Source organism: Pan paniscus, chromosome 12 (assembly GCF_029289425.2).
Source record: "Pan paniscus chromosome 12, NHGRI_mPanPan1-v2.0_pri, whole genome shotgun sequence".
In the NCBI taxonomy this organism is placed as follows: domain Eukaryota; kingdom Metazoa; phylum Chordata; class Mammalia; order Primates; family Hominidae; genus Pan; species Pan paniscus.
In genome coordinates this window covers 26097846-26121041 of record NC_073261.2, presented here as the reverse complement: position 1 = coordinate 26121041, position 23196 = coordinate 26097846, and the positions used below count along the sequence as shown (strand labels likewise).

Here is a 23196-nt window from a genome sequence, read left to right as displayed (position 1 = left end):
GCAGAGGCCAGAGCATGGTGGGTGTTTAGGGCTGTGGTAAGGAGTTTGGCTTTTACTGTGAGTTTCAGGTTGACTGTAGTCATGGGCTGGGGAAGATGGTGCCAAGGTCTGTAAACTCTTACCTTGTAGATGTAAATTCTCACCTGAATAACACCAGGGAGGCATGGTTCTATACACAAGCACCTGTCAGACTGTGTTGTATTTGCCACAAGAGATCACAGTGGGGCCGCCACTGCATATAGGGCTGGCGACCAGAACACTGTATCTCTTGGCCAGCCTTGTCCTCCGTGTGAGACAAGTGGAGACATTTTACAAAAATACGTTCTACGTCTCTCTGGAGTACAGCTCAGTTTATAAAGGGCTTTCTCATTCATTATCTCATGCATTAATAAACTGACTGATAATTTTGACAGATTATTATTGCATGTCCAACCTGTGCTAAGCCCTGTGCTAGGTGCTGGGGATGATGAGAGGAAGAAGGAGTGGAAGGGGAAATAGAAAGATGAAGAAAATTCAGAGCAGCTTACAGTCCATCTGCGAGATAGAATCAAATGTCAACAATGAGAAGGAAAGCAGGAAGGGGACAGTGAAGAGGACCCAGCCACCTCTAGGTTCTGGACCAGAACACGGGTAACTCTGCCCCAGGGGCCTGCTTGGTGCCAGGGAGTCCTTCAGGGATGGGGTCTCAGGAGACAGCTGCAAGTAGGGCTTCTCTGACATCCTTTTCTCCAGGTGTAGGTAGGGTTATCTTTCTAACTTTAGAAAGATAGAGGTGACCAACCGAGAGCTTTCCTCAGGGCTTCTGAGTGGGCAAAGGGCAGAACTGGAACTTTTCCTCCCACCCCTGAAATCTGAGGCCATGGCTCTCTGTGCTCAGAATAGAACAAAATTCCTGAAGCCCAACCACCTGGGGAAGGCATTGAGGAGAGTGTCTCTATTATGCATCGTCTTTCATGCTGGCCACCCCGATTCCATGATGATGAGGCTGCTTTGTTTATGAGTCTGTAGTGTTTTCAGGGCTCTGGAGAAGGGGTGGGCTCTCTACCAGTCTTAGGGTCTTGGTGACTCTAAGCCCAGAGGTGCTTCCATTGTGTGAAGAAACACAGGAGACTGAGACAAAATATTGTTGATCAGACACTCAGGCCTATTTCGGCGGCAAAACTGTCCTAAGTGGTCATTTATGGCCAGCACAGGGTGGGGATTAACGTGTGTGTGTGTGTGTGTGTGTGTGAGTGTGCGTGTGTGTGTTGTGGGAGGTGTTTGGGGGAGGTCTCAGGAACTGCTGGCCCTGAGGTGATACTAATGGATCAGGTTTCCACGGACACAGGAACATCTGGGCAGGAAGTAGGAAGACTGCAAAGTCAGCTCACCCCCTTCAGTGAGCTTCACCTCCCAGTCCAGGGAAAGGAGAGCAGGGCTTGCTTCTGAGAAGGGACTCCTGGTGAATTCCAGGTACTCAACACAGAATTGCCCCAATCAGATGTAACATGGGATGGGGGTTGTCAAGGCCTAATGCCAGGTAAAAGAGGAAGCAAAAGGTGTGTTTACCATAGAAAAGTCTAGAAATATAGTTATAAAACTTGAAATGTGTCTGTGTTAAGTGTAATGGAAATAAATACTTTAATAGTTTTTTTTAGGCATTGGGTTTTCCTTTATCTGTGTACATAGATTGAATGTCTGTGTGTCCCCCAAGCCCACCACTAAATTCCTATGTTGAAACCCTAATTCCAGTGATGGTGTTAGGAGGTGGCATGCTTGGGAGATTGTTAGGTCATGAGGGTGGAGCCCTGATAAATGGGATTAGTGCCCCTGTAAGAAGAGGCCAGAGAACTAGCTAGCTCTCTTTCTACCATGTGAGGATACAATGAGAAGTCAGCTGTCTGCAAACCAGAAAGTGGGCCCTCACCAGACACCGGATCTGTCAGAACCGTGATCTTACACTTCCAGCCTCCAGAACTGTGAGACACAAATATTTGTTGTTTAAGCCGCCCAATCTATGATAATTTGTTACAGCAGCCCAGGCTAAGACACTGCGTTCAATCAGCCTGTGACAATGGTATGACTATCTTTAAAGACTTTCAGTAAGGATTTTAGTAAGTTTCAGGTCTATTTCCTGAACCAATGAACAAGTGAATGAGCCATTGCTATAGAATAGGCTCAAAGCACATTTGTGTGTTTTGTGGAAGTTTGCCTTCTTTTATCCTTTGGTGAGAAATTATTGGCGGTGAATATACTTGTAAGTTATCCATCTTTTCTCCGAAAACGCTGAACGTCTTAACCATGAGTCTCTTCTTGTCTGAGGGAGGCGGTGTTGCTTTTGGTGACCAGAGCTGCTCAGTCATGTACACCAATAACATATTCCAACATGGGTCACAAAACCAAAGCATTCCAAAGCCATGATTGTGCCCCCTGAATATTGATGTGGCTTCCCTCATTCTATTCCTGGAGTTAGTGAGAGGGTAGAACTTGACTGGAAATCCTGGAACAATTTTTTTGGACTTTTCATTACTTGTGATTTTATTTGCTGTCTCCTTGATCTCGCTTGCCCCGCTCTAGGCTGATTAGCAGCCAGTCTCGGAGGCTGCACCAATGACGCTCGGCCTCCTTGCCCTGGAGCCTCATCTGCTATTCTAGAACCGGCCAGGATCAGCAGCCATCCATCTCCTCCCCATGATGTCTGGGAGCTTTTCACATTGCCTCTGTTCCTTACACAGGCTTTATGATTTTCGATTTGTCTCTAAGGAAACTGAGGCTTAAAAATAGCAGGTGAGTTTCTTCAAGTCGCGGCAGATCGATAACAGAGTCAGAATTTGAACATGGGTCTGTTGGATTCTCTCAGCTCTGTACACATCATTATGCTGAAATAGTAAGGAACATGAGGAAGGGAAACACTAGTTTATGGAAGAGCTCTTTCTCACATGTCCTTCAAGCAGTCATATTTGGGCACTGGTTTTTGAGTCCATTCATATCAAGCATGCCATTCAGGCTCTCTTCTGCCACTTCTAAGAGTTATCCAAATTGGTGCATGGTACCCATAAACTAGTTTTTAAAAGAGATATGATTACTGAAATGATCAGTATGTAATATTGAAGCCCAAATCAATACAAATGAAATGCATATCATAATAAAGTACAAATTCAAGTAAAGTAGGGACTTGGTAGATGTTTCTCTGGAAAGGTTAAACACACTGCATGGAATGCATGGGGAAACCTGGTTTCACAAATAGTATCAGCTGTCTGCCAAAGAATCTGTAAAACCACATGCGAAGGTTCACAGGGGTTCTTTCCTGTAGGGAAAATATGTGATTATTGTCAACAGTGAAGGAATGTGTACTGGAACTTAATTGATTTAAAAAGTCTCATGTGAACCTGCCATGACAACCTCTTTGAATAAGTTTCCCTCAAGGTTTAAGCATTTCTTGAGATTAACGTAGTGGGTTTCTGGGCTGACTCACAGGGAGAAGGGGAGGTTACATTTTTGCTATTGTGATAATGTGGGAAATTACACTCGGTATCACTCACTGTGCTTGAATCTTTATCATCAACCTCAAACTCTGGGATTTATGTAACCGCAAGATCAGAACTCTAAGCTTCTTTTTTTTCTCCAGTTGAAATTTATTTTAAGTTGGTAAGGAAATATGACATATATCTATAGAACCTAGCCTCATAGGAAGGTAAAAAATGCTTTGGATTGGAAGTAGAGGCAGACCTTTACTTTAGTTTGGAACTGATGTCCTGATTGTAAATTGTTGTTCTAGGGAAACCCAGTGTGTGTGAATATAAGCCCCTGGAGTTGCGTTCCCTTTCTTGGCTGGGCCCCAGTCTGCCACGTCAGTGCTGAAAATGGACATTGCTGCTGCCTCGGTGACATACAAATAGGGGAAATGTCTCCTGAATGGAATTACTCTTTGTCATCTAGGCCAGTAGTTGTCAACCCTGGCTGCATATTGGAATCACCCGGGAGCCTTTTAAACACTGATGCCTGGATCCTAACCCCAGAAGTTCTGATGTGATGGGACTGCATGCGGCCTGGCTTTTTAAAGTCCTCAGGTGATCATACTGTGCAGTTAGTGTAATGTGGGTTGAGAACCACTGACCCGAGAAGTAGACAGTCGCCCAGTCAGTAAATTACCCAAGTAAACAAGAAGCTGGTTAGACCAAGCCTGTCCATAGTGATTGCCAAATCCTGCCTGGTGGGGAAATTTAGGACCATTTCCTCAGAAAACTTTGTTACTGGAAGTTATCAAGGGCTCTCTACCTAGTAAGTGTGCTTTCAGTTTTTTAAGGCACTGTGGATATAAGTTGTGTAAACGTAGCCATTTTCATTTATTTGGCAAATATTTAAACATCTGCTCTGTTCAAGCTATACTCAATCTCAGCCTACTTTTAAGCTTATTAACTGAGCAGCAGGGGAGAGAACTCAAGCAATGCAAAGTAGAGGCTGCAAAGTGCCATCAGAGAGGGGGAGATGAAAAACCTCAAGGTTTCAGAGCAGGGAGAGATAGTTGCCTGTTTCTCCTGGTCGGAGGGATGGGAAAACCCTAAAGAAGTGGTGCAGTATTTGGGATAGGCCTTGGAGGGGGGAGAAGGTGGAAGAAGAAGACTTGAGCTGGAGGAGAAAGAAGGGTTGTATTCTGGGTAGAGGAAACTGCACGAGCAAGAAAAGAGGTAGACATTAGGGAAACTTGCAAGGAAATGGGCACATAGTAAACATGGGTACATCAAGGGCGAGGAGAGGAACACGTTCCAAAAGGTAGGATCAAGGGAGACTGAGGAGCATCTGGAATGCTAGACTGAGTGGTCTGGGCTTTGTTTGGGAGGCAGTGGAGCCTTGCATGGCAGGTTTTGACATCCAACCTTGCAGCAAACGGCAAATAGGAGCTTGCTCAGCAGTATTTATATGGCGAATCTGGATTATTTAGAAGGAAATTGTGTTTCTGTCTCACTGTGTGGCCCATGTAGGTTGCATAGTTGCAGTATCTTCAACTTTGCATTGACAAGGTGGGTGCGTTGCACTGGGTCGAGATGGTTCAGATGTCCCCCAGTGCATTGCTGCTTTCGACATCTCTCCATTTCTCTAGCTTCTAACACTTTGTTTGTCTCTCTTCAACCACCATGCTGAGAAAAAAGTTTAAGAGCTTTTCTTGTTCCCCCACGTAATCTTGGCAAGTAATAACAGTGAAACCTGGAGATGGAAAGAAGTGTGGATGTTAGGAGACTGGATTGCTAGCATGGCATTAACAATTTTCGGCTATGTTGACTCTCAAGTAAATATGGTAACTGCTTTTGCTTTTCCTTTTCAAAATACAAAGATAAAATTTAAGGGGAAGTGAGATTTTGGCATAAATGGCTGACTCTTCTGCAAATAGCATTTCTGGATTAATTTTATTACATCCAATTGCTCTTCCATGTATTCCGATAATTTTATTTGTAATAAAGTTCATAAGTGCTGTTGGTGATTAGCCAAAAAAAAGAGTAAAGGGAGGTCAACTTTTGTGTAGTTGAGATCACTTTTTCTAAGTCTGATTTTAAATTGGGTGGTTTGTACTGTGTTAGCAATGTTAGAGGATACAAACAACCATAACAACAAAACAGCAACAGCAGCAGGAAGGTCATCCACCCGTGCTGAAAACCTCCTTCCTCTTGGGTTCACTTTTCCTTCTAGCGGGGGAAATGGTGAAATCATGTTAGCACTTTCTACTCTTGGTCCTGGTGTCTTCTTTATGACCTCGTAACATTTTCCTAGATAAAATTTGCATGTCTCTAACTTCTGAGTTCCACTTCTTACTGTTCTCATGTTCATTCATTATTCCATTGTGACGTGTTTGGCTGAGTTTGAAAGACTCTAATGATAAGTGGAGAAGGAAAAATTGACTTTTATAATAAAAGGTAACGCTTAATGACATGAATCTGAGACACATGACTAAGTAAGAAAATAAAATATTGACGTCTTGGTTTTAAATATTGGGCAACACCATCTCATGTTTATCCTTTTTCTCATCAAGCCGCATGTCCAATTTTGGATTAGGAAGACATTCTTACTGTACTTATGGTACGCCTGCAATCATGGTGCCTCCTCTGTCTATTTTTGGGTTGACCAAGTAACAACGCAAAGCACTGAGTGCCAACCACCACAACAAGGACTTGGTCTGTATTTGTCCATATGCTTGCACTTCCCCCAAGGTGGACACTCTCATCCCCATGAATGGATGAGGGAAGAGAAGCTGACAGAACACAGCTGGAAAGAGCAGGGTGAGAGGTCACTGTGGGCCTCTCCCATCAGTGATTTGGTGCTATTTGTGGCCTCTGCAGGCATGGACATATCCTGTTGACATTACAAAATAAAATGGATGCAAATATTATTGTTTAGTGTCTTCCAATTTCTTGGATCCTTAAATAGCTGCCAACATCGCTCTTCAGTTATTTATGTACACAAAGAGCTATTTCTGAATATCCGTCCTAATTTTCTTCTGGCCTGTTCCCTGCATATTTATGTATTCCGATGAATCCCACCCATTCCAAAGAGAACTGAAGCAAGCTTTTGGCTTGTTTAGATGTGGTCCAAGTCTATGTGGTCCCCTCAGGGAGGTGTAGTAAGGATTTCTCAGAACCGGTGTTTGCGTGTGAGGGAAGCCTGCTGAGCAGAGAGCGTTTACATTGCCCAGTGTTCCGAGTGCTTGAGTTTCAATAGTTACCTTAGTTTATTAGGACCTTGGAAGAGTACCAAAGCTGTGAGTTCCTGGGAGTTTTCCGTCAAAATCAGTCCTCTGGCATGGTAAAGAATATGTTTGTAAAGGAACAAGAAAAAAATATATAATTTTTCTAAATATATATATAGGAAATATATATATATATAGGAAATGTATATATATATACACATATAATATATATATAGACAAAATAAAAATATATATTTGATCTCTGGCCCTGATTCCCAGCACAGAGCTCCTAACTTCTTGGAATTTCCTGGGTGATGGGAGTCTTTTGTTCTAATGAGGCTCCTGCGAGGAGAATGGTCACTAGAAAGAACAGATTAGAAGCTTGGGAATTTCAGTCCTACCCCCATCCTCTGGGAAGACCTGGAGGCTGGAGATTGAGTTAATGATCAGTGATGTTCAAGTAACAAAGTCTTGTAAGAATCCCAGAACTCTGGGGTTTGGGGAGCTCCAGGGCTGCTGAACATGTGGAGGGTAGCCCACCCGGAGAGGGCAAGGAAGTGCGCTTCCCCTCCCATACACCTCGCCCTGCATATCTCTTCATCTGGCTGTCTTCTGTATCCTTTATTGTATTCTTTATTACATAGTAAGCTGGGAAATGTGTTTCCCTGAGGTCTGTGAGCCATCCCAGCAAATTATGAAACCCAAGGATGGGGTCGTAGGAACCCTGGTTTACAGCCGGTCAGTCAGACACATAGGTGACAACCTGGCACTTGTATTTGGTATCTGAAATGGGGGGCAGTCTTGTGGGACTGAACCCTTAACCTGAGGTCTGTGCTAACTCCAGTTAGTATCAGAATTGAATTGAATTGTGGGACACTCGGCTGGTGTCATTCAGCTGGCGTCAGAGTATTCCTTGACATCGCTTCAATCCCTGGTCACAGAAGTGTGTGGAATGCAGGTATAGAAAAGGAAAAGTAGGGCCGGGTGTGGTGGCTCACGCCTATAATCCCAGCACTTTGGGAGGCCAAGGCAGGAGGATCATGAGGTCAGGAGATCAAGACCATCCCGGCTAACATGGTGAAACCCTGTCTCTACTAAAAATAGGAAAAAATTAGCCAGGCGTGGTGGCAGGCACCTGTAGTCCCAGCTACTCGGGAGGCTGAGGCAGGAGAATGGTATGAACCTGGGAAGCGGAGCTTGCAGTGAGCCGAGATGGCGCCACTGCTCTCCAGCTTGGGCAACACAGTGAGACTGCGTCTCAAAAAAAAAAAAAAAAACAAAGAAAAGACAAGGAAAAATAGTTGTTTTTTATCTATCTCACGTTTATTTTAGATTACTCAAAATAAGCATATCTGAGCTTTTATCTGCTGTGCAGAGCAACGAAAACATTTATGGGAGGTAATGGCGGTAAACACTGTAACTTCATGCTGACGCTAGGTGGTAACTTCTCTTCGATAATTCAAGCTACCTAGTGATAATGTAAGTTCTTTATTGCACTTCAAAAGTATTTCTCTGTCCATGGAAGGCATTTCTTCTCAAAACACTTTGTACTCCCTCATGAAGTTGGAATATTTGCTATGGAAACCAAATTGTACTTCCTTTGGCCTGCTGAAAATTAGAAAATAAATTTTGTGTGGTCAGTAGGTTATTGTTTTAAACTTAACTACATGAGATTAACTTCTGGAACTGAGATGCCAATGATGCAATTTCAGAATGCGGTTGTTGCACTCATTAAACACCACAGGTTGGGAAGGATCCCTGATCCACTTGGTGCTCAGTGGCTTTCTCAGCCTAACAGGGACATAGTTTGAAGAGTCTTAAACGAAAGTTACATAAGAACCCCAGATGACTAGCTGTTGGTTCCATAGGTAGATTTTCTTTTATTATCTTAGTTTTCAGCTTTATTGAGGTACAACTGACAAACAATAATTGTGTATATTTAAGGTATACAACATGAGGATTTGTTGTATGTACACATTATGGAATGATCACCACAATCAAGCTAACACATTCATCACCTTACATAGTTACCTGTTTTGTGTGTGCATGGTGAGAACAGCTAGAATCAACTCTCTTAGCAAACTTCAAGTGTATGATACAGTATTACTCACTATAGTCACCACGTTGTCCATTAGGCCCTCAGAACTTATTCATTTCATGATGAAAAATGTATATATTTTGATACCATTTCCCCCTTCCCTCCTTGGCAGCCACCACTCTACTCTCTGTAAATCATTCTTGTTGTCATTAGTCCCCTGTCAGAACTCTGTCATGGCCCCTTCCAAACCTCCCCCTGAGCTATCAAAGCTTTCATTTACTGCCTCGGTATAATTAACTTTCAGTGCTTATTTGGCCAGATCGGACCTACAGCCCTCAGTGGTCTTTAAAGTGAAAAAAGTGAAAAGTCTTTAGCATGAAACCTTTGATGTGCATGTTGTGTAAGCGTATGTGTTTGAGTGTGTGGGTGTTCATGTGTAGTTTCATGAATGTGTGTGTGGGTTTTCATGTGTGTTGAGTCAGTGTGTATCATATGTTGTATATGGGTGTTATATGTATGGTGTGAATGTACGTGTTTGTTGTGTGTGTTTTGTGTGTGTTGCATGTGCTCTGTGGCTGTGTGTTGCATGAATGTGTGTCGTGTGTGCATTGTGTGCATGTGCCAAGTACCTGGCATGTATTTTACTAGGTGCTTAGTAAACATTTGTCACATGCAGGAAAGGCACAATTCCTGCCTCCATGAAGCTCACTGTGTAAACTCACAGGTGAATTGTCAATTCCTTAGGCACAGGGTCTGCGTTGTGTTCATTTTTCTGTCCTTCAGTGTCACACAGAGGCAGGCAACTCCGGCATAAAATGTGGGGCTCAGATGGGAAACAGGTATTGTATAATGAAACACAAATTTGCTCTCAATTCAGGTTTCCTGAAGCAGAAGCTTGTTTTCTTCAATTCACCTTTGCACACACTACACAATCCCATTCACTATTATGTTTGTCATGTATTATCCCTCCATGCTCTGCAGGTGGGTAGGGATTTGTTGGATTTGTTCCTAGATACACCTCAAGTACCTGGAACCCTGCCTAGTACATGGTGTGCGCACAATAAAATTGGTTTAATGATCAAATGTAAGAGTAAATGAGTTCCGGCACATTTGGTCCACATCCGGGTTTTTAGCAGAACATAGGTATTATGATGTCTGTCACAGTTCACTCTAAATCTCAGCCGGTCTTGGCAAGCAGCTGCTTGGGGACTCTTCCTCTTGTTCCTGTCGGGCCCTAGTGTTAATCTGCATCCTGCAGGGTTTCCCTCTTAGGCTGTCATCATGGAGCTGGCCCCCGGGAGATGGCTCATCCTGCTTGGTCAATGGCCACGCTGTGCCCTTGGGTCCTTGCTGCAGCCTGTGCACTGTATGCCATTGACCCAGGGGTCTGGGACACCCAGCCACCCGGTGCTGACCACCATGGACTTTGCTGTTGCCTGCAGATGTCCGCCCCCCAACCCCCTGGTTTCTCTCCAGGCATCTTCTGTTCCTCTGGTTTCTCTCGCAACTTCTATCCCCCTCCTCGGTGCCTAGGAATTCTTGTCAGCTTCCTCCGCTTTGCCAGAGGCAGCCCTTGCAGCTGTAGAGCCAGGTGTCACTGAGCACTGCCTTCTGGAAAGGGACTGCCATTTCCAGGCTGCTCCTCCGCCAGCCCGGTGACTCAGTTTCTACTCCTTCTTCTGGAGTTGACCATCAGAGCTGAGCTCTTGCCTTCCTTCTTTCTCCTTCTGCAGATCTTCCCTCTAGCTCTACAGGAAGGGCCTCCCTGGCTGTGTGGTCAGAAGGTCTCCACTGTCCAAGTCCAGCCTGGCTTACTCTAGGGTTTATGGGTCCAGTCTTCCTCCATGACTCTTGAGATGTCAAGCCCAGTTTGGGGAGTTCAAAAATACCATTTTCTCTCTCTCAACAAAGCCTAGCACATTTTTTAAAACCACATTTTAACATTTCTGAAATTAGGATGCATCTTGCAATGGATAGTAGGTCCTAGTTATTTGGCAGCATTTTTTTTCTTATTGTACATATTACAGCTAACGATATTTTTGCTTAGGCTATTGTCTTGCTATGGATTTAAGTTCTATACTGGAGTTTAAAGCCATGCAACACTTTTTTGTTCTCAGCCTTCATCTTCCTCACCTCAAGGTAATAGATGCCTCTCCTTTAAAAATGTGAAGCTGCCAGGCAACCAGAATCAAGAAAAGGGCAGCCCTGGAAGATATACGTTTGTTTCATACATTCAAAAATAGGATTCCCAGTACCTAAGATCACCCTTTGAATCAATACACATGGGGTTGGACCACCTTAAGGCCATGGACTGGTTTCCATGCTATACTTTGAAATAAGGTCAAAGAAAAAATGTGTCCATCTCACAGGGGCCGGGCCTTCCTGGAAGAAGAAAACATACTGGTCAGTAAATAAGAATAGCTGGGCCCTTTGGCAGTTATAGATGTAATTTTCCACGAATAAGGCAGAATTGCATTCCACGCCTCTGTCTCATGAGAACATTATGAGTGTGAGACATGGAGAGACTGCATTTCTGAGTCAGGCCTGCTGAGATCCAGGCCTAAAACTTTTATACTGAAGTCAGAGTTTTCTGTGTCAGTTCTCTCTCTCTCCCTGTCTCCTATGCACACATGCGCACAGAATAACGAGTGAGTGGACATGAAATAGAGAAGTGCTGTACCTGGCAATAGCAACTGAATCTAAAAAAAACAGTTTACTAACAGGCGTGAGTGAGGGGCGCTCAGTTATGAGTTGGTGATTTTAAGTATCAGGATCAGGTATGGGCCAGGTTTGTTCAAGCGAAAAATTGTAGTTAATATTCAGAAGGGCCTCGTGAAACCCAAGAGCAAGGACATAGCCATGTTTCTGGAAGAACTGGGACCAGCCAGGGAGGTTGTCTGCCAGGGTCTGAAGGAATCATTCTTCATTTCTTGTCTCCATTCCTTGCTTTTCTCTCTCTCTCTTTGAAAACTGGCTTTCCTTGTTTTCAGAAAACACAGTCACTCTGCATCTCCCAAGTGATGTTCAGAGCTAAACACTTTGTTTTGACTCCATCTATAACACATATGCATTAACTCCATGTATTTCAATGTAAAATTCTTGGGGAGAGCATGTGAATGCTGTAGCTTTGGGTCTAGCAAATATTCTTGGCCCCACCAGTCATGGCCAAGGTGTCTTTTAGGCTCATGCCTGTAGACTGAAAGCAGGGATCAGGGAAATTGGTTTACTTTAGTAAGAAATATAGGCATGCTGAGCAGATATCAACTGAGTAAACATCAACTGAAATACATAGAAATCATGAGAGATGGAATGCAGTATACTCACTCTATTTCCTTAAGGTACTTCTGCATTCCGATGCAATGTTTGTTGATTCAAAGGATAATGTAATAAAATGCCAAAGTTTTATCAATCAGAGACATTTGACTGCACATGTAATAATTCCATGCTATCTTTATTATCTGTGAAATTGTGTTCGTATCTTATGGGACAAGTGTCATGAAACTCATTTTGAGAAGCAAGCTGAGATTTTGTAATAAATACATTTAGCTTTTTTTTGGAATGAGGCATACCCAGAGGTCCATGTTTAAAACAAATTAGAGTAAATCAAAGTAGCATTTACCATAAATATTAATGGTAAATGAAAAGGCTAGGGGAAATCTTTTTAAATTGTATCAAAATAATACTTTGTTTATACATAGGATAGCCACAGTGGCTCACACTTGTAATCCCAGCACTTTGGGAGGCCAAGGCAGACAGATCACCTGAGGTCAGGAGTTCCAGACCAGCCTGGCCAACATGGCGAAACCCCACCTCTACTAAAAATACAAAAATGTTAGCTGGTCATGGTGGCGTGCACCTATAATCCCAGCCACTTGGGAGGCTGAGGCAGGAGAATCTCTGGAGCCCTAGAGGTGGAGTTTGCAGTTAGCTGAGATCACGCCATTGCACTCCAGCCTGGGTGACAGAGTGAGACTCTGCCTTAAATAAAATAAAATAAAATAAAATAAAATAATGTAACATGAATTCAATGTAAAAAAATTTAGAAATATGCCTACAGTGCCTCATATGGGTCTTTCTTGGTTGATAGGAATGAGACTTGGCAGAGATTAGGAAGGAGATGGTGAACAAGAGGGAGAAGGAGAGAGGTGAAAGGGATGGAAAGGGGAAGAGGGAAAGAAAAAGGGGTTTATCTTGTGAGATCACCTAAGTAAAGTACTCACACACTACCTCCTCTATTCTTGAGGCAGGGAAAGGTTAGACAAGGGTACTGTGGGAGCTGGCAGGGTGGACACCTGTATTAGTCTGTTTCTGCACTGCTATAAAGAAATACCCGAGACTAGGCACAGTGGCTCATACCTGTGGTCTCAGCATTTTGGGAGGCTGAGGTGGGCAGATTGCCCGAGGTCAGGAGTTCAAGACCAGCCTGGGCAACATGGTGAAACTCCATCTGTACTAAAAATAGAAAAATTAGCCAAGCTTGGTGGTGCGCCTGTAATCCCAGCTACGCGGGAGGCTGAGGCAGGAGAATAGCTTGAACCCAGGAGGTGGAGGATGCAGTGAGCTGAGATTGCGCCACTGCACTCCAGCCTGGGTGACAGAGCAAGACTCCATCTCCCCCCCCACCACCGCCCCCCCAAAAAAGAAATACCTGAGAATGGGTAATTTATAAGGAAAAGAGGTATAATTGGCTCACAGTTCCACATGGCTGGGGAAGCCTCAGGAAACTTATAATCATTGTGGAAGGGGAAGCAAGTGCATCTGACATGGTGGCAGGCGGGAGAAGTGAAGTGAGAGCACAGGAAAAACTGCCACTTTTAAAACCATCAGATCTGGCCGGATGTGGTGGCTCATGCCTGTAATCCCAGCACTTTGAGAGGCCGAGGCAGGTGAATCACTTAAGGTCAGGAGTTTGGGACCAGCCTGGCCAACATGGTAAAACCCTGTCTCTATTAAATACAAAAATTAGCTGGGTGTGGTGGCTGGCACTTGTAATCCCAGCTACTCGGGAGGCTGAGGCAGGAGAATCGCTTGAACCTGGGAGGCGGGGGTTGCAGTGAGCCGAGATTGTGCCATTGCACTCTAGCCTGGGTAACAGAGCAAGACTCTGTCTCAAAAAAAAAAAAAATCAGATCTCCTGAGACTCACCCACTATCACGAGAACAGCATGGGGGAACCACCGCCATAATCCAATCACCTCCCATCAGGTTCCTCCCTTGACACATGGAGATTACAATCCAAGATGAGATTTGGGTGGGGACACAGAGCCAAACCATATCCTCACCCTTGCGGCTTGCCAGGCTGATGGCAGGGAGCCTCTCATGGTGGCTCTTCCTCGGCTACCACACAACCGTCTAGAGTCCATTGATTGTTTAGCACATGCTGCCTTTACTCTGTAGAGTGTCTTGCTAGGAAAACCACAGGAGAGAACACATTCTTGCAACTCCCTTCATCATCTTTGCATCAAGAATAATTCTTGTCTCAACAACAAACAAACAAACGAAACCAATAACGAAAATTCTTCATCATATTTGCATCAAGAGTAATTCTAGCTTGGATTTAGACTGGCACAAACAATGTCTCCTGTTCTTCTTGGTCATAGCTCTTGATAAACTTATTATTGTTTCATGGACTGGGAGCTTCCTGGGGAAGTGAAGGGGAGAGTTTCTGGCATGGGTTGAGGACAGTCATGAAGGTATGTTCAGAATGAAGTCACATGTAGCAGTCAGGATAGATAGGCAAGATACAAGGAAGAAGTGGGGTATCTAAAAGGGAGAAAGAAACACAGAAAGTTGGGCCTTGTTAGGCCCTTCCAGCCCCATTGTGGCACTCACTGCTGGGGTATCAGCTGACATGGTTAGGTGAAGTCCTCCTGGTGGTCTTGGGTGTAATATTTCAAAGCAGCGCTCACATTAATAAAAACAAGGTCTAATTAGTTGTCTGTGCTTCTAAAGGAAGACTGAGGAATGCGAAGAGGGTCTGTAATACACAGTTTCCCAGGGGCCCATCCATGAACAAAACTCTTTTGTGATGCCTGGGATGCAACAAGACACGGAATTTGAAATGGTTCTTCCCAGAAGACTTATTGCTGAGTAGGTCACAAACCATTGACGAGGAGTGGAATACAGTCAAGAGTGAATGAGTAGACAATCAGGAAAAATCAAAGAAGAAAATAGTGTCTTCAGCTCCAACCATTACCTTTTTTGAGGGACTGATTAGAAGGTTTAGATCAGTGGTTCTTAACTTCAACAGCCTTATAATGCTCTTTTTCTTAATAACTATTTCATAATACCCCCTAAGTGAAATTCATTGACAACATAACCTACTTAAGCATGATATTAAAAATTTAAATGTATTACCTTAGCTATAATGTAAAGAAGATATAAAAGGTAGTCCATATTCAGTTTCATACATACATGTGTAGACACGACTGAGCTAGAAGACAGAAAGGAGTTGTCAGATGCTTGAGCTATACACAGAGAAGTCTTTAATGCAGCAGCTGCAAATGCAGGCTGAAACAGCTTGTGCCTCGCTGGAGAGCCAAATAACATGAGTGGCATTGCTGTTGGGGATGTGGTTTTCTTCCTCCCATGGTGAAAGATCTTTTATAAACTTTCAGAAGAAAATCAAGTTTAACTTGTCCTCAATTGACATGGTAGCTGCTTTTCTGGAAAATTTATACGTTTTAAAACTGTGCGAAAAATACTTTGTGTTTATATGACAAACAGAGCTAGGCTTCAGACTCAGATTTTTATCTCCATTGAGGTCTGGTGAGATGTTTGAAAGGTTATTTTTTTTAAGGATAGAGGACAATTTGTTGTGCTGTGCTGTCCTAGGTGTTGCAAAATGTCTAGTAGCCCCAACTTCTGCCTGGTAGATGCACACCAACCAAAAATACTCCCGCTTGTATTTAAAACTCACTTAGGTTATAGCTAATTCCAAGGCACTGTCTGTAGAGATTCTGCTCAGGTAGGGCTCTAGAATGTCCAAGAGGCTGCACAGCTAGGCATGGGAACCACTGATTCAAGCCATCCCTCTCTCTGACTCACCAGATCCCTCTGACATATCTTGGGCCAGTGGCTGTCCAGCCTGGGTTTTAAGGAGCTGGGTTTCGGTGAAGAATGTCGGTAGGTTCAGTTCTCTTCCCAGCCCTTTTAATGCAGAGGCCCCCTTGTCAGCCTAGAAGGCTGTTCTAAGCTCCTGTGCAAACCCCTCTTGTGAACCCTTGGGTGTGGCCGTCCTGGAGATGGTTGACTGGTGATCCAGATTTCAGCCTCTTCCTTCTCTGCTTTGCCCAGTGTCATGTTCAGGCCCCCTGCTTTGTCAAAAGAGAGAAACACTTTTCCCTGGGTCTCAATCCTTTGAAGTTCCATTGGGTGAGTCAGCTCCCCACTTAGCTTCAGAAGGATCCAGGACAGGTTGTCCTAAAATTAATACCTGCACATTCATGGACAGTGCATGGTGAGAGGAAGCAAAGATGGCAGAGACAACTATAACTGGTTGTGGAAAAGAGTTGAGGGAGAGAAGAGAAAATATTATTAAATGGAAGAGATTGAAAAATACTGAAATCAAGTGCAAGAACCTTTAATGGGCAGAGTTAAATGACACATTTATTCATCCAATAAATATATAAAATGCATCTACCACCTACTAGGCTTCATTCAAGACAATGATAATACGGCAGTGTATAAAACAGACCAAAACCTACCCTCATGAAGCTTACATTCTAGAGAGGGTAGACAGTTAATTAACAAGAACAAGAAGTAATATATATATAGTAAGTCAGATGGTGACACATGCTAGGAAACCCCAGTAGGGACTTCAGGTAAGACAGAAATGTGTGTGTGTGACTGTGTGTGTGTGTGTGTGTGTATCCATGCAACATCCAATGATCTGGGATACCTATTTGGCAACAAGAGAGGAAAATCTCTTTGGCAATAGTGATTTGGATGTTAGTAGTGTAGGAGGAATGAGAAAGCCATACTGCAATTATCAGGACAGGAAATGATTCAAGTTTGGATAGAACTTTTTAACAATGAAAAATGAAGAGAAACAAAACCACTTTCACATGGCAATAATTAAATTTCTGAGTTTACGTAAAGAATCTTGTGAAACTTCTCATTCCAACCTTTTGTTTCCTTTAAGTTCTTTATTATCTTTGAGTGTTTAGATTTCAATTCTCGACAGTTCTTCACATATTGAATGAGTTTGCTCTCCTATCACACAGAGATCAAGTTATCTATGCATTTTACACTTGGTTACTTTAGACTTGAGTATTTGTGTCGAAATACCCTCCTTTTTAAATGTGGTTTTGGTTGGTGCTTTTGGAATGAGGAATTTATCAGCTGTGGTGACTCGTATATACTCTGTTAGCCAGAAATACTAGCTTACTCTTTACCCGAAAACTCCCTATTCCAAAATGACATCACACTATGAGTTTATGCCTAATGAAGCTCCAGTAACATTTGCTTATTTGCATAGTAGAAATACTGTCAGGTACACGAATTTTCTGTAATTTTCTCAATACCTCTATGGTATTACTGAATAGGTATATCATGCTCATTTTATAAGTTCAAAGAGGCTGAGTATATAAATACCCAAATATAATGAATGTTTGGCAGGTAATGATCATCTCTATCACTGACTATGTTTAAATACTTTTTATGTATTAACTTATTCTCTCAACAACCCAATAAGCTGGGGACTATTGATAACATTATTTTGCCATCAAGGGAATTGAGGCATAAGAGAAGTTAAGTAACTTGCTTAGTACCACACAGATAGTATATTGTAGAGCTGGGATACATTTGGGGCAGTTGGGCTCCATTGCCTATGCTAGTAACCATCATTCTGCACTTCCTCTAGTTCTAAAGAGCAAATCTCAAACTCCTAAATGTTTTAGGGTGATTTTTAACTTTACACACAATGGCAGTGGTCAGTGGTAGAACAGTAAAAGGCAGCAATGTGAAGGGGGAAAACGATCAGTTTTGGAGAGTGTGTTGGATCCCGGTTCAGTTATTTTACTCATTGGGTAATCTGGGGCAAGTTCCTTAACTTCTCTAGGATGTCTGTTGCTGTCTACAAAACAAGAGTAGTAGCCAGTGTGGTGGCTCACTCCTGTAATCCCATAGTTTTGGGAGGTTGATACAGGAAGATCACTTGAGGCTGAGAGTTTGTGCCCAGCTTGGGCCACATAGCAAGACCCTGTCTCTAAAAAATAAAAAAGTAAACAATAAATAAGCTGGGTGTGGTGGTCCAGGCCTGTAGTCCCAGCTACTTGGGAGGCTGAGGTGAGAGGAATACTTGAGCCCAGGAGATTGAGGCTGCAGTGAGCCAAGATGGTGCTACTGAACTCCAGCCTGGGTGACAGAGTGAGACCTTGTCTCAACAACAAACAAACAAAAGAAATCAACAATGAAACCCCAAAAACCTACAACAACAACAACAACAACAACAACAACAACAACAAAAAAACCAAAACAAGAACTCCTTCCCAAAGAAAAGTAGTAAACCATTCATGCTTATAAGCATTAAATGTGATGTCCTATTAAAGTGTCTAAATCATGGTCAGGAACCCGATAGGTGCTTGAAATCTAGAAATTTCATTCCTACATAAGGGCCAATTATTGAGCATAGGTCAGATGACCAGTTAAGAAAGCTGCGGTGCAGTAAATTGGAAAGGGAATTGGTGATGTTGGGGAATTCAGGGCAGGATTTGTACCCCCTAAAGGAGCAGTTCAAATCTCAATGATGACTTAGGATGTAGGTCCTTATGGTGAACCTGACAGGGGCTGCTGTCCTGTGAAGTATTGCTTTGAAATCGGGGTCAGGGGTGAAGCAGCTGTTGACGAGGGTGCCCGTCTCTTCTGACCTCTTGGTCTGCCCTTTCTTCTTGCTCCTATGTAGACACTTTCATGAACTACACAGTGGTCTCAGAGGGCTGCAGAAGCTTTATGTAGAGCAGACGTTCTTGAATTTTCGGTCTAAAGACCCCTTCGTACTCTTAAAAACTCTCAGAACTTTAAAGAGCTTCTGTCTACCTAGTTAATTCTATTGATATTAAGCACATTAGACATTAAAACTGAGAAATTAAAAAAATAAATTTTTAACAATTATTTAAAAATGCCGATAAACTCATTGCCTGTTAACATAAATCTCTTTTATAAAAGCAATTATTTTTAAAAAACGAAAGTATCAAAAAGAATTACCTTTTTTTACTTTGTTTACATTGTTCTGGAAATCTCTTTAATGCATTGCTCAACAGAATACAGATAAGTTCTCATATCTGCTTCTGCATTCAAGGTTGGAGAAGTTCTGCATCATGCAGTCTCTGGAAAAGTCCACTGTACGTGTGTATGAAAAAGACACATACCATGTTTGAATTATTATGAAAGTAGTTTTGACCTTGAGGACTCTGAAAGGATCTCAGGAACCTTTGAGAACTGATAACATAACATATCTTTTTCTTGGTAATAATGTTTTTGAACATTCTCAGTATTCCCTCTCAGCTTCCTCCTGGTGCCTGTGTTCAAGCAATCACAATTGCTAATGATTCTTCTTGCAAAATTCTTAGGTTTGGCAACCCTGGAAATAGTAGATTTGATCTTTAGCTGTCTCCCTCACTCTTACCTTTCCTCTTTCCTTGACAGCTGTTCTTTCCTTTTCGCTCTTGGTGGCACAAGCTTGGGAGGTTTTCCATCCAAGCTGGTGCCTCTTAACTTCTCTCTCTGCCTCTAGGGCCTGACAGCTGCCAGGCTGTCCTTTATCTGACATTGTTCACAGTTTACTTCCTTCCCCCAAAGTCTTGGTTTTGACTAAAATGTATTAATTCTTGGTTATGTTTTATAAAGATATCAGAAACTTTTTCAACCAAAGTTTAAAAAAGAATTTGCAGGGTGGTGGTGGGCATGTGTAAAGAATCTCAGGCATCTTCACTGATGAACTTCAGAAACTGTGTCAGTAGATTTCTGACGCCAGCCAGGATTGAGTAATAGGCCCTAGATTTACTTTCTCATAAGAAACAACTAAATTACTCTACAAAATATGCAAAACCAGGGTTTTTAAGAATTGGACATCAGCTAAGGAAGGATAGTGATCCCTGAGAGGCAGAAAACAAAGCCCTGTGACTTCTCCTGCTTACTGATGTGAGAGTTTCCAGGCCATGGCACAGGGAAGGGTGACCCAGGCAGAGTCAGTGAGAAGACTACCCAAAGTCAGAAAAAGCGCCTCCCTAAAAGATTAGATGAAATAGTGGACAGGAGGAGGAATCATTCCTATTCTCACCAGCCAGACTGGAAAGTCTCGTAATTCATAGGGATTTGTTAGAGGACTCAGAAGCATCAAGCTTCAGAAGTGGGATAAAATGAGTCCTAGAGTGAATGGTGCTGTGGTCCTGTCTGCCGAGTCTTAAAAGCAAGATCCAAAAGAATCAAACTATTCTCAATAACTCAAATGCATCCTAAGACACAAAAATATTCAGCATCTAACAAGTTAAAATCCACAATGTTTGGCATTCAACCAAAAAATTACCAGGTATGCAAATAAGGATGATAATAATGCAGAGGAAAATGAGTCAAAACCAACCAAGAACTAATAGAGATGTTAGAATTAGCAGACAAGGACATGGAAACAGTTTTTATAACTGTATTCCATAAACACAGAGGTAAGTAGAGAAACAAAAGACGTGAAAATGCCTGCGTCTAACTTCTAGAGATAACAACTACAATTTCTGAGGTAAAAAAAATGACTGGATGAGATTAATAGCAGATTAGATATTGCAGAAGAATAGATCAGTGAATCGAAAGACATAACAATAGAAACTATAAAAAAAAAAACCACAGAGGAGGAAAAACAAACAAGTAAAGAACAGAGCATCACGAAACAGTGGGAAAATTTCAAGTCACCAAATACACATGTAATTGGAGTCACTCAAGGGAAAAAGGGAGTGACAGAAAAAAAATTTGAAGAAATAATGGCCAGGAGTTTTCCAAGCTGAATTGAAAATTACAAACCCACATACCCAAGAAATTCAGTGAACCTTAAGAAACTTGAGGACAAACACATCATTTCATCATAATTAAATTTCTTAAAATCAGCGATAAAGAAAAAATCTTAGAAGCCTGAGGGAAAAAATACGCCTACCAAGAAACAGCAGTGACACAGATGGTAGCAGATTCCTCATAGAAACAATGCAAGCTAGAAGAGTTTGGAGCATGATCTCTAACATACTAAAGGAAAAAATTGTCAACCAAGAATTTTATACACAGTGAAAATATCTTTCAAAAACAAAGACACAATAAAGCCATTTCAGATATATAAAAGCTGAATTAATCACCAACAGACCTGCACTACAAAAATGTTAGAGGAAATCCTTCAGACAGAAGGAAAAGGATACTAGATGGAGATCTGGATCTATCCAAAGGATAGAGCACCAGAAATGCCAAATTATTATTTAAATGACTTTAAATGAAAATTATTTAAACAGAAGTAATAATGATATAGTGTGAGGTTTATAGGATATGTAAAAGTAAAATGAATGACAAAATAGCACAAAAGTCACGCAAGGGAAAATGAAACTATACTATTTTAGGGTTCCTATATGTAGGGTGATACAGTATCATTTATAGGAACAGTTTTAGCACTAAATACCTGTTTTAAAAAGAAGAAAATTGTCAAATGGGTGACCATAGCCTCCACCTTAAGTAACTAGAAAAAGGAATAAATTACACACCAAACAAGCAAAAGATAAGACATAATAAAGATCAAAGCAGAAAGCAACTAAATAGAAAACAGAAATACAATCAAGGACATCAATGACACCAAAGCTTTGATGTCATTTGATGACACCTTTGAGAAGATCAGTAAAATTGATAAACCTTTAGCTGGATTGACTGTGGATTAAAAAGAGAAGACAGAACAATCAATGGTAGGAACTAGGTAATATCACTATACTACACCACAAATAGTAAAAGAATAATAAGGGAATACTAGGAACAAAATTAGGCATAAAACATATACTTTTAGATGAAATAGATAAATTCTTTGAAGGACCCAAGCTACCAGCTTCATTCAAAAAGAAATAGATGACTTGACTAGCCCTCTATCTACTAAAGAAATTGAATTTGTAGTTAAAAATCTTCCCACAAGGCGCAGTGGCTCACACCTGTAATCCTAGCACTTTGGGAGGCTGAAGCAGGAAGATCACGAGGTCAGGAGATCAAGACCATCCTGGCTAACACGGTGAAACCCCATTGCTACTAAAAATACAAAAAATTAGCTGGGCATGGTGGCGGGCACCTGTAGTCCCAGCTACTAGGGAGGCTGAGGCAAGAGAATGGCATGAACCCAGGAGGCGGAGCTTGCAGTGAGCCCATATCGTGCCACTGCACTCCAGCCTGGGCGACAGAGCAAGACTCTGTCTCAAAAAAAAAAAAAAAAAAAAAAAAAAAATCTTCCCACAAGGCAAATTCCAGGCCCAGATAACACGTCTTGTGAATTCTACCAAACATTTAAAGAAAATATAATAGTAATTCTACTCAAACTCTTCCAGAAAATTGAATAGGAGTAAATGCTTCTCAACTCATGAGTTCTCCCCAACTCCGTGAGGCTAATATTACCCAGATATCAAAACCAAACAGGACATTACATGAAAAGTACAGACCAGTATTCCTCATGAGCATAGATATAAAATTCTAAACAAAATAGTAGTAAATCAAATCCAACAGTATATAAAAAAGCTAATGCATCATGACCAAGTAGGTATTATCCCAAGAATGTAAGATTGGCTTAGCATTGGAAAAATCCATAAATGTAATTCACTATATTAGTGAAACTAAAAAAAGAAAAACAATCATAGAATTGTCTCAACAGATGCAGAAAAAGCACTTGGCAAAATCCAACATCTATTCCTGGTGAAAACTCTTAGCAAACTGAGAAGGAAACTTCTTCAATCCAATAAGGGATGTGTACGAAAGGTCTATAGCTAACATCATACTTAATGAAAGCTACCCTCCTAGGATCAGGAACAAGGCAAGAACATCCACTTTCCCCACTTCTATTTAACAGTGTATTAAGGGATCTAGCTGGTGCAAAAAAAAAAAAAAAATCAAGATATGAAATAAAAGGTATCCAGATTGGAAAAGAAAAGAGATTCTATTTGTAGACAACATAGTGGTCTATGTAGGAAACAGTATGGAATCCATTAAAAATCTACTAGAATAAGTGAGTTTTGTAGGTTATAAGATCAATATACAAAAATCAGTTGTATACTAGCAATGAGCATTCAGGAATTGAAATTTAAAAACAATAGCCTTCACAATAGCATCCAGTAATTTGAAAAACAGGAATAAATCTGGCCAAAGATATGCAAGATCTGTATGTGAAACGGTGGTGATGGCAGAGACTATTCTGCCCCTGAGCCCACGATGTGCCTGGCACTGTTCTTGTCGGTGTTCTCTGCACTCTACCCTTCCTGTCTTAGGCTGCTCTCTCTGCAGTCTGTTCA

The 23196-nt window shown here is 41.9% G+C and overlaps 1 protein-coding gene across 2 annotated transcripts in view; it reads left to right on the top strand.

The window, feature by feature from the left end:
- IL1R1 (interleukin 1 receptor type 1) overlaps nt 1–23196 on the top strand; it is a 115648-nt gene that overhangs the window by 46639 nt on the left and 45813 nt on the right. The window lies entirely within an intron of this gene.